Raw genomic sequence first — 15,907 nt, forward strand, 5'->3', positions numbered from 1 at the left:
TGATTTCTTTCGCCATAATTTTGTTATACGTCTTGTTCACAACTAAATGACCTCCTATAGGAATTTCATGGGCTACCTACAATACTGCAGAATGATATGCTTTAGGAACAACGATTTGATAAACTTCAGCTTCGTCCTCGGAAGCAGAAACATTTAGTGGTCTCCATTATCCCATGAGCACACTACTTTTGAAAAAAAGTTATCATTTGTATTTTTTTCCAATTCATTCTTTGGGAGTGCATTTTCAAATAGTGATGAGATATACAGATACGTTTTTCCTCATGGATCAGTCTGCTTTTAACAAATGGAATTTTACCAGGTGAACTAAATCTCTTTCATGTCCATCATTGTCAACCATAAAGATCCATGTCAGACCCAAAAAATGTCTATAATAAATCTATAATATCGTCCTCTGAACACATGTTTATCATCACGTTTTGGCTAAATTTCTTAGCCTAAGCTCAAGTTACATTACACGAGAGAAACTCTTATCAATTATCCTTAATAACATTACCCTTAGATGAAGATAGTGACCGACTCACTACCCCTTTTAAGTTCGACAACAACTTTACCCATATAAATTTTATGTACTAACATAAAAACAATACTATTTATAACAACGGCTATTACTAATGATTATTACAAATAATGATTTGTATACAACAGTTTTATCAAGTTACAGACAACACTGTTGTATGCGGTACAGAACTAAATTTTTTATCGACGATCCAAGTCTCCGACAAGCAAATTAATTCTAAGTTGATAGTGTTGCACGTAGCTTGAGATAACGACGTCTTCTTGACTAACCTCACACCAGTTAAAAGTTCATTTCTTAAAGAAGGAAATATTTAGTCTCCTCATTGGAATAAAAACGTCTACGTTGTTAGCTGAAATTGAACGGTTTGTAATATTCGAATTCTATAACGTTCCTCATCAAATTCTGTGGTTTTATGACTAATACACGTTAATCTCAGGTATAGCTTCATAGGCCAGTGGCGTACCACTGTACCTGTCCAATAATGTTACCATTTCTTTGGCTAGACATTTTTATACAAATTACGCAAATTTGTAGAACTTTCGACAAATTTTCTCACACATTTTCGTCAAGCAAGTATTGTTAATTTTTACACTTACGAATTTTCTGCACAGTTCGAGACCAGGCGGGACTTGCGCAATATATATTCAACAATATATGTCACATGCAGAAAAGAAAATATACAGAAATAAGTTTAGGCATTATAATAAACTTATAGCGGTAAATCCATTACACTTCTTATTCCAATTAGCCTACAAACTCATGAAACAAGTTTCTTTCTAAAAATCGATCGTAAAATGAAATTCAAAATAACACAAAACCAGTTTCACAAGTTAATATTTAATCAGCATTTCCTTGGATTTCAGTACTGCTTCAAATAGTCTTGGAATGTTTTAATTGAGCTTGTTTGCCTAGATATTACTAAGTAATTGACAGTCATCCTTCTTTGAATACGTCAAAATGTTCATCTCAGTTGTTTGACTTATGATATTTTGTTAATAGATTTAATTCAGTCCATAAATTTGCGATCGCATTGATATCCATCTGTAAACGGCCTGGCCCTTCCATAACACCAATCCTCTTATTTCGAAGTTATATTTTAACGTCTGCACAACTGCAGAAAAGCTTGGCATAATAATAGATAAGTTACACACGCAAACGAGAAATTGCTCTCTTTCTACCAGAAATATTAACTAAATGTTAACAGAATTTCAAGCAAATTCCATAACAAGTCAAATGTGTAATTATCTCTTTATGCAAATCACTAGGTAAACCTTACTTAAAATAGTTTTATTATCTTTATCTGAAAAAGGATATTAATTTACTGTAAAGGCTTTAGGGTGGGATACTCATGTGACAGAAAGCTACTATGTGTTTTCTGTATTCCCACTAAATAAATTTTATAAAATTGTTTTTATACTTTATTTTGGTTTAAAAATTAAAATATAAGTTTAGCAAGTCACCATGATTCACTTATTTTAGTTATTCACGGGTCAGAATGATTTATAAAAAACATCTCTTCCACCCGCACTATAAATTATTACTGTATCATGAGAAATGTTGTAAATAAAAAAGTAATTCACTCATGTGGTATAAAGTTCTAAGGGTTTATAGCCCGTTAGACACAGAATGTGTTGTATGTATTACAATGCTTTCTTTTTTTACAACAGTTTGTGTTTAAAAAGAAGATTTACTAAAATAGGGTAAGATTTTAACAAAAGATTTCTTGTACTGAGAATATTGTCTTTACACAATCTTTTTTTTTTAAATTGTTGGCTTGAAGATCGTAAAACTACTTTCGAGCTGAAATATTTTATTTAGTTTTTATATTTTCTCTTGTTTACATTTTGTAGATTGACTGCAAACCTGAAATGTCCATAGAGGTATATATAAAGATCTATTCACCCTATTTTTCACAACATACTAAACATTTCCTTTAGTTTAGTTTTGACTATAGTTTGTGTTTGACAAATACAAAATGCTGTTTTCTACATGATTTTCCAGTCACGACATGATATCTTATGAAGGAATTTGGGGGCTCTTTTCCCTTTTTGCGACTCAAAATCTGAAGGTCGAGGGTTGAAATGGCCGCTCCACAAAAACATGCTCGCCCTTTCATCAGTGGAGGTGTTATAAGCTACGGTCAATTCCATTATGCGTTGATAAAAATGTAGCCAAACATTTGACGATAGCTTGTGATTTATAACTGCGTACCCTGTGGTCTTTCTCTGCGAAATTAAGGACGGCTAACTCAAATGGTTTGCGTGTACTTTGCGCAAAATTCAAAAATCACAGTCCCCTTTTGTGTAGTATTTTACCGCAAAAACCTTCACCTCAATTACGTAAGCCTTGTACAGGTGTGAAACGTTTAGTGAGCAACAGAATCTAACGGACAACTCGAATCACTGACAGACATTTCTATTTACACACTAAATCTTTCCATCCTTCTAAGCACAAACACACCATTTCTATATGACAATTTCTTCGTTTGAAACGTCTTTGCTCCGACAACGCTAATTTCAAATGTAAACGAAATGACATGACTCGGCATTTTAGAAATCAGAACTACCCCAACAACACCGTTGAGAAGGTTAAACTTTACACGTTAATTTTGTAACAAGTTGGCTGCCTCCACTTTAAAAGCCCCCGTTAAGTCTACGGATATACATTCCTAAAATCAGGGGTTCGATACCCCACGGTGGACTCAGCAGATAGCCCGATGTGGCTTTGCCATAAGAAAACACACATCCATTTTAAAAACAAACTACATGGTGACAGTTTATTAAGTCCTTAAATACCATCCTTTCTCCAGACAAATAACAGAATTATCTAACGCAACTTTGTCTTACTAATAAGACACAACACATCTCGCGAAACTTTTACCATCCCACACTTAATTTCTTTTAAACGTTAGAGGAATATGAAAGACTACCTAGAACATTCCAAATAACAGACTGTGCATCATCTTCTGTGGGTGGACCACCTATTCGCTTTACATACGATTATATCACGAACTGATTGACTCTCTCCAGTTCTATCTTTCACGTGAAAGGTCATTTCACCTCTACATCAGTGTGCAGTACTTATTGCATTCACTGTGGTAAATGTAAACAACTATACACTGTGGAAATTATACGCAGATTAGATGACAGATTCCGTAAACATTTCCTACTTGTACGCAACGGCACTCCTTCACCACGTAGTTTCTAACGGCTTCAACTCCCTGGATTATAAACGTAATTAATGACAGGAATCCACTTGTTTTATTACATACCCCCACAACAACTATGATTCCAATAGCCTAGAACATAAACTAAATTATCTTACACACGGAATTAATAAACCTTTTTCTTTTAACTAATTTCTAGCATCCGTCTAGGTATCTTTACCCCCCACGTTATCTTTTCACCGTCTGCTAATAGTTCCCAAATTATTTTTGCTGTTCTTAAGCTGCCATTTGATCATTTCACGAATTGATGATTATTAGTTTTCTGTTTTATTTCAAATTTTGAAATCCTATTTGTACCATTTTAATATTTGTTCTGTTTGGAATTCTTTCCAGAACTACATCAACAATGTTCATTATAAACATGCTCCACGCAGTACGAACGTCATTTACAGTCTCTTCATTGTAATCCCTCAACGAATTTGTCTAGCCTATTTATTCTTTGCAACTCATTTTAAAACTGCCTGTTGTAAGGCTTTTGTTCGAACATTGCAAAGTAGTATAAAGTTTTTTGTTAAATATGTGTGTTTATACTTATTTTGAACATGCTTTTATTGTTTTAATATTTTTAAACGTCTTACGGTCTTTTCTACTGCTTGTCGTTTTTAATAGCTTAATATTATTTTGATTTACAGGTGAAAGTTTCGACTGTGATGTGATTCTATTTAAAGCTTCTTCTCATTTGAAGATCTTCGTTAAACCTAACGGAACTTAATTTTAAAAGTAAAAAATAAAAGGAATTTTTAAATATATTTATTTGGTTACAAGTCAACAGACAAAAAAATAGCTTTCCTTCTTGTTTATTATCTTGGTTTATTTTCAAGACTTGTATTGAAACAATATCTTACAATTAACGGTTCTATAGCATTGTTACCACTACAGAACTTTAAACTCAATCTAGCGAAAATCTATTTTGTAAATAACGTTTATTCGGGAAGTAGTTGAAAATTTTGAGTCAAATATGGGAAGGAGAACCAAATACATCAAGAAAAAAGATACAACAGTGTTGCTGCTGTTTAGTTCCATCTTGGTATGCAGTATTTATTTGATTGATTGATTTATTTTCTTTGCTTTATATTTCACCTAAACTACAATCATTCTTATTAAGCCTAACTATTTGTATACGCTTTGGAACTATAAGACTTTATTCTGTACAATATAATTCACTTACGTCTTTATTGTTGTTATTTCTGATATTATTATGAATGATTATTTATTTTGATAACTGAAAGATGATCACGTATTTTAATAATTACATATTATAGAAAAGTGATATCAACAGAGAACGAAGTTAACTTTACAATGAGTTTATTCTTTTACAATTAATTATATTGTATGTTCTTTGTTAAAATTGTTCGCGCAGTCACGGTATTAAAAGTATTATAATTTGAGATAATTTCAGTAATTAGCTCTCTCTCTTCTTTCATGCTCGGCGTGGCCAGGTGGGTTAAGGCGTGCGACTCAGTATCTGAAGCTCACGGGTTCGCATCCCCGTCGCGCCAAACATACTCGCCCTTTTAGATGTGGGGGCGTGAAAATGTTACGGTCAATCCCCCTATTCATTGGTAAAAGAGTAGCCCAAGAATTGGCGGTGGGTGGTGAGGACTAGCTGCCTTCCTTCTGGTCTTACACTGCTAAATTAGGGACGGCTAGCGCAGATAATCCACGAGTAGCTTCGCGCGAAATTCAAAAACAAAACAAACAAACTTTTGCAACAGATTGTATGTCATTTGTTAAAATTTTCGTCAAATAAAATGTCAAAAATTAAAAATATAACCATTACATTCTAATATATTATGATTTTTTAAAATTTCTAAATTAACACAAAAGTAGTAAGAAAATTATATAATATAATAGTCATATAATAATTATATTATAATAAAATAAATAATATTTTACGCTGTGTTTTGGAGATTTAGAACAAAGTTACTTTCGAGAAGTGTGGCACAAAACTGCCAAAACGAGTATATACAGTCATGTGAGAAAGTTAGGACACCCTATGAAAGCCTGTGTATTTTTTGTAACATTTTTGGATATATAGATATTTAATCTTAATTTTAGCAGCTGGTTTCGAGTGTGTGTGTGTGTGCCTGTCTTGTGTAAGTCGGTACGGCCACGGCCATTCGGCCGTACTGTGTTCGGCCGCGGTCCATGCGCTTTGTGGTGCCCGCAGCCTCGCTACCCTCGGCAGTGATAGACGCCTTTAATTCTGCTGTCAGGTGTAGCCAGACTGAATGCTTACAGCACTTTAGCGACGGCCGTTATGTGGCGATGCTGGCGTCGGTCCCTTGGAGGACCAGAGCGTGCCAGTGGAACCGGCCAGCCTGAACGTGAAGTGGATCACTCTCCGGTCGGTTCCTTACGAGATGCCACATGATGTGGTCAAGGAGGTGTTGTCGGCGTACGGAACAGTGTGCAAGATCGAACATGAGGCGCATCAGACATGGACAACCGTGTGTATGGGGAACCGTCGTGTGTGTTTACACATGAAGACGCTGGTTACAAACTTTATTTCTGTGAATGGTTTCTGGGAATGCGTCGGCTGTGTCGTCGCTATGGCCCCGAGGGCCACTTTTGGCAGAGTGTCAGACCCTGCGATGTGGGACGTGTCTGGCCTATGGACATCTCAACAGTGCCTGCACTGTCACGTGTAGTGTTTGTGGTGACGGCCACACGACCTCGCGTTGCCAGAAGCGTGTGGCGACATATGCTTCGGTAGCTGTGGTTTCGTTGCCCAAGAGGGCAAGGGCGAAGAAGGCGGGAGTGGCAGCTCCTCCTACTGAGTCGTCCAATGCGGTGGGGTCCCCGAAGGGCGCCTGTTCCGGTGGCTGCAGCGTCCAGGGAGGGTGTGTTGCAGTCCCCTGAGGAGGTTCGCGTCTCGCCCACCCAGATTGCGGTGGCTGCATCCTCTGGGGAAGTGGGTGGCGCCTCGGGTGCTGTTCGGGTGGAGAGCTCTCTGTGGAGGCTTCGGTCCATCCTTCGGGCCGGGCTTGGATGGTGCCCCTGTGGGGGGTTCAGCACGTGCAGCGGTGGTGGTCAGATGTCGGCGGCCACTGCTGTAGAGGAGGGGCGGTCAGGTAGCCTCAAGAGGCTTCATGCCTCCCTGCCTTCGTCAACTTTGTTGAAGCAGCAGCATCACCAACTTCTCCACTCTGTTGGTTGATGGATTTTCCTGCATTACGCTTAACATCCAGGGGATGCATAGCATTGCTAAGCAATTTACGCATTCTCCCTGTTCAACCACTTTGCAGTTGATGCTATAATTTTGCAGGAGACCCATTTTGCCTCTCGGAGGACCATTTTTCTTTTTTCCTCCCGTTGACCTGTCCATGGCTTCTGGTCATTTGGCACTACAAGTTCACGGTGGGTGGGGACCCTTTTCCCACCACATTTTAATGGAACCATCCTCGCATGACATACTGATGCTGAGGGGCGGGTGGTGTATGTTGATGTTGTCGTTAGGGTCGTAAGATTCGGATTGTCAATGTCTATGCACCTGCCCAGTCTGAGGAGCGGGAGGCCTTCTTCTCGGGCTTGGACAGGTTCATGGTTACACACGCCGATATCATCCTTGGTGGCCACTTCAACTGCGTCTTGGATTCTCACCTAGACAAGATTGGGGTTGATGCTCTTTCTGGTGATTGGTATACATGGTCTCTGCGTGAGGTCCTGTCGGATTTCGACTTTTCTGATGTCTGGCGGGCACTGCATGGGTCTGCTTTTGTGGCTACCTGGACAAGTCAGGGTGTTTCTTGTCACCTTGACAGATTCTATGTGACACCTGGCCTTCGGCATAGCCTCGGCAGGGCTGCTGTTTATCGGGTTGGGAATGTCTCATTTTACGTGTCTGTCCATCGGGCGTTTCTCACCACATTCTGGGATTTTGTCCCTGTTTTACGGGGCCCCAGTGTGTGTGGCGGCTCAACGTCTCCCTCCTTGCCGAAGATGAGGTTGGAGATGCTTTGCTTGCCCTTGTTTGGGAGCTCTGTTCTGTTGTGTCTGTCACCGGGTCTTGATGGGTGGGTCTCGAGGAGGCCTGTGCCTCCTTGCTGAGGCAACCTGGCATCCGTCTTTCGCGAGCCTGCTGCCTGGCCTTGCAGGGCAAGCAGGACACCTTGGCTGCCTTGCTTCGTGGCGGTCCGATAAATCGCTGAGTTCTCTCGAACATTAAGACACTCTGTAGGGACATCGATTTGGATTATTCCAAACTGTTCCATGCGGCGTGTGGCGACATATGCTTCGGTGGTCGCTCAATCCGAAAACTGCAACCAGGGTTCCGCTGTGCAAGGCATGAGAGGTGGCTAAGACCCATTACATCTCCAGTCTGGTATTGGAGAAATGTCAATAGTCATCTGACATCTCCAACATTCTGCATGCGTGCCTCGGCTACTATAGCAGTTTATTTTCGGCTTCACCCGTAGAAGAGGGGTTGTGGGATGACATTACTTGGTTTTTGCCCTCCCTCGACCCTTCCTTTTACGAACAGCTAGTGAAACCAGTCTCCTTGGATGAGTGTTGGTCAGCCATTTGATCCATGTTGCTTGGTAAGTGTCCTGGGCTAGATGGGCTGCCGGTGGAATTTTACAGCCACGTGTGGCATGTCGTTGGACCTTCCTTCGTCCGACTTTTTAACGACTGTCTGGCTGCAGGGTCTCTGCCACCGGGAATGCTGGATGAGCTAATTACACTTATTTGTAAGGATCCCAGCTAGTCTGAAGATCTTTCCTCATGGCGCCCCATTTCTGTCCTGAACGTGGATGCGAAGATTATTTCTAAGGTCCTGTGTGCCCGTTTGGGTGCAGTCATGCCTTCCTTGGTCGGCTGCACTCAGACTTGTGGCGTGTGGGGCAGAAGTATCCAACAAAATCTGGTGCTTCTCAGGGACCTGTTCCATTACATCACGGATCAGGATATCCCTGGGATCTTTCTGTCTCTTGATCAGAGCAAGGCTTTCGATCGAGTCCACCATGGATTTCTGTGGTTCGTTCTGGAGAGGTGTGGCCTCCCTTCAGTTTTTGTACGCTATATGAAGGCCTAGTACATGACTGCTTCGAGCAGGCTCTTGGTTAACAGGTACCAGACGTCCTCTTTTTCCATCTTGCAGGGGGTTCGTCAGGACTGCCCGTTGTCCCCAACACTTCACGTGTTGGTTATCAAGTGCCTGTTCTCTCATCTGTACCACTCGGTCTCGATGAGTGGTCTCCAGCTACCGGAGAGTTCGTGCGTGACGTATGTTGCGCATGCAGACAATGTGAACCTGTTTCTTGAGAACTTAACATCCTTAGGTTCAGTGTTGGCCATCGTCCGTCGCTACTCTTGGGCCAGCGCCGCCCAGCTGAATGTCCCCAAGAATCGTGCGCGGGCTTTGGCAAATGAGCCTTGTCTGCCGACTCCCCGTTTGGTCTGGATTGGACCCCCTCCCCGATCACCTGCTTTGGGGATCGTTTTCTCGCGGGCCCTGAGGCTCCCTAAGAGGGGGTGGTTCAGCGTGTTGGTTTGGCCGTTGATTACCACTACTGCCTGTCAACTTGTTTGACAGGGCAGAGGTGGTACCGAGGAGGATCCTCCCCTTAGTCTGGTACCTGGGGTCCGTCCTCCCTCTGGATGTCTGCACTGCTCGGGCCATCGAGCGCCATGTCTATGCCTTCCTGTGAGGTGGCAAGCGTGAGGCAGTGTCTCGGCACTCCTTGACGCTGCTGCCTCGTAGGGGTGGTCTGGGCATCCCATGTGTCCAGACCCAGTGTCTTTCCCTTCTCTTGTCTGTTTTCTTTCGTAGTCTGTCTTTGGAGGGTCACCCCTGTTGCCACCTCATGCGATTCTTGGTTGGCACGGGGCGCAAGCTCTTTGGTATTCCTTTGAGCCTACAGACACTAATGTGTTTTGACCCTCCTTTCTGGTATGTCGATGCTGCTGCCGCGTTACGGCGGTGTCGTACCGTGTCTGTCGATGTAGCGACAGACTCTTGTTCTCTCTTCTGGCTGCTGGCCCCTGCATGTACCCATGTAGCCACCCTGCTCTACTGTGGGACATTGTTTGAGGCCGCGTTGCACTGCGCCATGTTGATCGCTACTTTCAGGCTTTCAACTGACATGTAGTGCATAACATCCTGCTGGTGAGGGAGCATACTTACCTGTGGAACTCGTGTACAACTGAGTTGTGTCCAGTGTGTCACACCCAGGTGGAGTCTGTCTTGCACAGGTTGGTCCTCTGTCCAACGTCGGCAGAGATCTGGGAAAGGGTTGCGAACCTTTTCCAAGTCCCGCCGCTCTCGGCGGAGACAATTCTGTATCATGTTCCAGTCCCAGTTCCCAGCCACTTGGCCTTTTCCTTTCAGTATGCCATTACTGTCTTTAAGTACGTCATCTGGCTTCCTCGGAACAACTTGCTCTTCGAGCAGACTCCAGTGTCGTACGTTTTGATACTGGATGGGGCCAGGTACCAGCTGTTACTCTGCCTTGAGGTGGACTACCAGCGCCTGGGTACTGGAACGTTTTACCATCTCTGGCAGCAGGTCGTCTCGCCCCTTTGTGCGTTGGTGAGGGGTCGGGTGCAGATCGGCTTCTAAGCTGCCCTGTGTTTTTGTTTCTATATAATTCTTTTTGTTTCATTTGTAAATATCCATGTTTGTATATATTTCATGATTTTTTTCATTTCTAAATTTTCATATTTTTTCATTTCTAAATATTCACGTTTGTATATATTTCATGTTTTTTTCATTTCTAAATATTCACGTTTGTATATATTTCATGTTTTTTCATTTCTAAATATTCACGTTTGTATATATTTCATGTGTTTTTTTCGTTTCTAAATATTCACGTTTGTATATATTTCATTTTTTTTCGTTTCTAAATATTCACGTTTGTATATATTTCACGTTTTTTTCGTTTCTAAATATTCACGTTTGTATATATTTCATGTTTTTTTCGTTTCTAAATATTCACGTTTGTATATATTTCATGTTTTTTTTCGTTTCTAAATATTCACGTTTGTATATATTTCACGTTTTTTTTCGTTTCTAAATATTCACGTTTGTATATATTTCATGTTTTTTTTCGTTTCTAAATATTCACGTTTGTATATATTTCATGTTTTTTTTCGTTTCTAAATATTCACGTTTGTATATATTTCATGTTTTTTTCGTTTCTAAATATTCACGTTTGTATATATTTCATGTTTTTTTTTCAGTTCTAAATATTCACGTTTGTATATATTTCATGTTTTTTTCTTTTCCATTTGAAATATTCATGTTTTCTTGCTTGTTTATGTTTCCCGTCTTGCCTTTTTGTCCTGTTTTCTTTGTTGTAAATAAATTCAAAATGAAAGAAAAAGAGTTGTCTGAGGCCTTCAGAAAGAAAATTGTAGCGGCTTATAAGTCTGGTAAGGGAGTTAAAAAGATCCCATAAAATTTTGAAATAATCCATTCCACTGCCCAGAAAAGAGTCAACAAGTGGAGGGCTTTCAAAACAATTGCCAACATCCCCGGGTCTGGTCGTCCAAGCAAGTTCACCTGAGAGCAGACTGCAAGATGCTAAAAGAGGTCTCCAAACACCCTCACATATCATCGCAGGACCTACAACAGGCTCTGGCTACTGTTGATGTGAAAGTACATGCCTCTATAATCAGAAAGAGACTGCACGAGTTTAACTTGCATGGGAGGTGTGCAAGGAGGGAACCATTGCTCTCTAAGTGAAACATCAAGGCCAGACTAAAGTTTGCCAGAGAGAATGTAGACAAAGACCAGGACTTCTGAGTAATGTTCTTTGGACAGATGAGTCCAAAATTGAATTATTTGAACACCAAAACAGAGGATGTGTTTGGCATAAACCAAATACAGCATTCCAGGAAAAGAACCTCATACCAACTGTGAAGCATGGAGGTGGAAATGTCATGGTTTGAGGCTGCTTTACTGCAGCAGGACCTGGACAGCTCACAATCCTAGAATCCACCATGAATTCTACTGTGTATCAGATGGTGCTTGAAGATCATGTGATAACCATCTGTACGAAAATTAAAGCTGAAGCGAAACTGTACCCTGCAACACGACAATGACCCAAAATATACCAGTAAATCCACCAAGGACAGGCTGAAAACTAAGAAATGGAGTGTCCTGGAATGGCCGAGTCAAAGCCCAGGTCTTAATCCCATTGAGATGCTATGGGGTGACTTAAAACGGGCTGTGCATGCAAGAAACCCCTCAAACATCTCACAGCTCAAAAAATTCTGCATTGAGGAGTGGAGCAAACTTTCTTCAGACCGATGTCAGAGACTCGTAGATGGCCACAAGAAGCGTCTCACTGCAGTTATTTCAGCCAAAGGTGGTAACACTAGCTGTTAGAGGGTAGGGTGCCCTAACTTTTTCACATGACTGTAAATGAGTAAATCATTTCCTACTGTAAAAGACAAAGAGATTGTTTATTTGAGCGTCAAAAAATTAAGTTATTGTATGTTTCTGTCTCATATTTAAGTTTATACATGCATGTTGTATTTGTTTAGAATGAAGTACAAAGCTATACAATGGGCTATCTATTCTCTGCCCACGAAGGGATTCGAAACCCGGTTTCAGGCCGTGCGAGTATGCAGACATATCGCTACGTTATTGGAAAGATACACGAGGACTATCGGAATTATAGCAAAGATACCTTGAGCAAACTATCAATAGTAAATATCCAGCCCTACGAACTTACTTTTTTCCTCCAGAGGAACAGGAGTAAGTCTTTTAATTTAAACTGCTAAAATCATGGGTTCGACTCCCTTCAGTGGATACAACAGATAACTTCATGTGCCTTTCCTGTGAGAAGACACATAGAAAATACTTACATTTTTGCGACTCCTACTTGTAGACTCTAAAGCAGTGGTTCTTAACCTTGTTGGAGGTACTAAACCCCGGAAGTTTCGTACTTGCATTCACTGAACCATTCGTAATTGGAAAAATAAAATATGATCTTTAAAAATTTAAAACATAAGTAGATATTTTATTAGTGCACAAAATGAACCATGCGTCAGTTGCACACAATATCACTGTGTTCAAAGAACAAAACCAACAAAACAACAAAACATGAATTTCACAGAAAAACAAAAACATAACTCAATGAATATTTACTGCAAATCAATGTGACTTTTGCTGTTGCCTTTCAGAGAGAAGTTCAGAAATGCACGGCTGAACCTTGGCAAGTGCCACTCTCATGTCAGTTTTGCAACAAAGTCTGTTCCTTTTCTTCGTTTTTATGTCTACCATCCTCGAAAAGAATTGCTCGCAAAAATACGTTGTAACAAATGGTATGAGTATCTCAAGGGCTTTCTTAGCAATAAGAGGGTATGCTACGCTTTGGTGACACCAATACATTGAGAGCTTGTTGTTCTGAAAAGTTGCTGTTGAACCTGGCTCTGCTGAAGTTCAATGATTTCTTTGAGGTATTCATCATTGATATCTGCAGTCACAACACTAAACGTGAACGGCTGTTTCACCCATGCTGAATATGACTCTCTGGTGGGGAAGTATCCATCGAGATACTTTGCAAGCTCATCTAAGCGCATGGAAATTGCTTGCTTCAGTTCCCCGGATACAGAAATGTCTCCGATTTCAGACACATCTTCAATCTTACTTACACAGTCGTCCAGCAGGGGAAAGTTTGTGAAGTTAGCATTCTCTGTTCGTCGTTTCCATAATGGTAGCTTTTTTGAAAAGCCTTCAGGTTTTCTTCCGCTTCGATGATGTTGACTCCACCACCCTGCATCTGTTGATTGAAATGATTGAGAGCATTTAAGATATCAGCCATGTACGCCAAAATGAGAATGAACTCAGATTTTTCGAAACAATCTACATAACAATGTTAGTGCTCTCGCAAAAACAGGGATAATTCCGTACGCATGGCAAAAACACGATTCAGCACCTTTCTCCGGGATAACCACCGAACGTTAGAATGGTACAGAAGTACCTCGAATTTTGAGCCCAGAGTCTCAGCATGACTGGAGCTCCGTCCGAACAAACTGAAGAAACATATCCCACGAGAGATCGTTGTCTCTGAAGAAGTCATCCACAAGTTTCTTCACGTCAGCTGCCTTAGTTGTTGTTGTAAGAGGCTTAGAAAATAAAAAAATCTTCTTTTATCTCGTCTTTCTTCACATAGCGCACGAATACAAGCTGGCTTACATTGGAAACGTCGGTGGTCTCGTCGAATTGAAGGCTGAATTTTGCTGGGCTTCAAATCAGATCTGCAATGTCATCTATTCTACTGCTGATGGTGTCATTTGAAAGAAGTATTTGGGATAACATATTTTCAGCAGCTTTTTCCAGCATGATATTCGCCATCTTCAACACTGCTGGTTTTACGAGTGTTTCGCCAAGGGTGCGTGGTTAGCTCTACTTTGCGATCAAGTATGCAACTTCGTATGATGCTGTGAGGATTTGTTTGTCGATGGGTACAAAGCCGAGAACAGGCAAAGTAGCCTTTTTATCGAACCTGACTCTCTTTACCTTGAATTTAGCAAGTGTTGTGTTCTTGTATTTCTCATCTCCATGCAGCTTTAGGGAGTGTTCTCTTAGTTTTGTCGGTGCTAGACTAGAATTACTGAACTTGGCATTGCAAATCATGCATTGAGGACGCTGACTCCCATCATGTTTCGTTATACACGTGAATCCATATTGTACGTATTCGTCGACCACTTTCTGTTTTTGCTCGACATAGTTAGTATGAAGGGATTGAAAGATTAGGAAAAAATCGCAAATGAGTCGCAAGTCGACTGCTAAGCGCAGATATTAAGGCCAAGTGATGTGACGTGCCAAGTGGAGCATGACGTCACGAATCATGGTGTGGGGTGAACAGAATGGACACACACACAGTTTCCTGAGACTGACTCACCAAACCCCTGGGGTTCGATTGAACCCAGGTTAAGAACCACTGCTCTAAAGTCTCAATGTTTAATTATGTCTTAGCTTTGTTAATACACAGCAATTAGCAAGTATATGCCTAGAGAAAGACATATCTCCATTCACTACATATAATATTTCATCAGTATTTGAAATGAAAGACATACGTCAAAACCATATTTTCAAGCTTCGCGTCATTTGAAGTAATTTTTTACTGAGGTTTCGTGTCAACCCACGTTTACTGTAGTATGGTACAAATACAGCCGCTCATAAGAACATTACAGATATTACGTACTTATAGCTACGTATATCAACTTCTAAGCAGGTCATGAACACTCTTAACATTCCATACAGCATAAAGACCTAGGTTTGGGTACAAAATACTCAGACGTTTTTATTGTAAGCTTGTGAAGAAAGAATATTATTAAGATTATCTACAAATGGGTATTTCTTTTCTTTTCATACACTGGTAAAGCAACTTATTTTGCTTAATATCTATATTTGGGTAGCCTTGACTATTGAAAAATAGTCTATGAGTGTCGATTCAAGAATAAATCTACTTTTTAGCTGGTTTTTATGTGAGTAGTGCTATGAAGAATTATAATGGTTCATGATAAGAATAAAGATAGGTAACATGAATGAAGGAATTAGAGGAACTAAAGAAATACCTTCTATCAGCGCATAATAACAAGCTAGAGCTGAGTTATGTAATTTGAGATAACGATACTTTATTATTATTTTTAATAGCTTTTACTCTTGCCAAAAAAGAGAACAGGAGAGACTGCTAACTCACATTGAGTTTACGTCGATATTAGAGTATATTGTCAACGATACTAAATTGAACCAGTCTTACGAAAAGGAAGTGAAGGATGCAGACTCTTCAATTAATTTCAACACAGAACAGCTACAAGAAACCAATAAGATATTTTTCCAATAGTAAAAAGGAAAGTAAAAAATAAGCCTACAAGCGAAAGAAAAACCTGTGATGGTAATAATAATAATAATAATAGTAATAAGACAATATCAAACACACAATACACATCATCCATTACCATAACTGACAAAACATACAACATTTCTGCTTTAATCATCGAGAGAATTGAACAGTTTCTCAAAGTAACCACATTTTTCACTCAAATAAACAGTTCACCGATTCACATTTCAAAGATATATAAAGGCTTCCGAAAGGAAAAATTCTACAGTGCCAATAAACTCATAAAAACCATCACAGTCACACAAATACACCTAGCTGTATCATGACCACTGATTTACACACTTA

The 15,907-nt window shown here is 40.3% G+C and overlaps 1 long non-coding RNA gene across 1 annotated transcript; it reads left to right on the forward strand.

The window, feature by feature from the left end:
• The first annotated feature begins 4,164 nt into the window (after positions 1-4,164).
• LOC143227073 (uncharacterized) lies at positions 4,165-15,610 on the forward strand. The gene is made up of 3 exons (XR_013014854.1): positions 4,165-4,230; positions 4,397-4,791; positions 15,376-15,610. It is a non-coding gene; the product is annotated as an uncharacterized LOC143227073 (long non-coding RNA).
• The last annotated feature ends 297 nt before the right edge of the window (positions 15,611-15,907 follow it).

Source organism: Tachypleus tridentatus, chromosome 9 (genome assembly GCF_004210375.1).
Source record: "Tachypleus tridentatus isolate NWPU-2018 chromosome 9, ASM421037v1, whole genome shotgun sequence".
In the NCBI taxonomy this organism is placed as follows: Eukaryota; Metazoa; Arthropoda; class Merostomata; order Xiphosura; family Limulidae; genus Tachypleus; species Tachypleus tridentatus.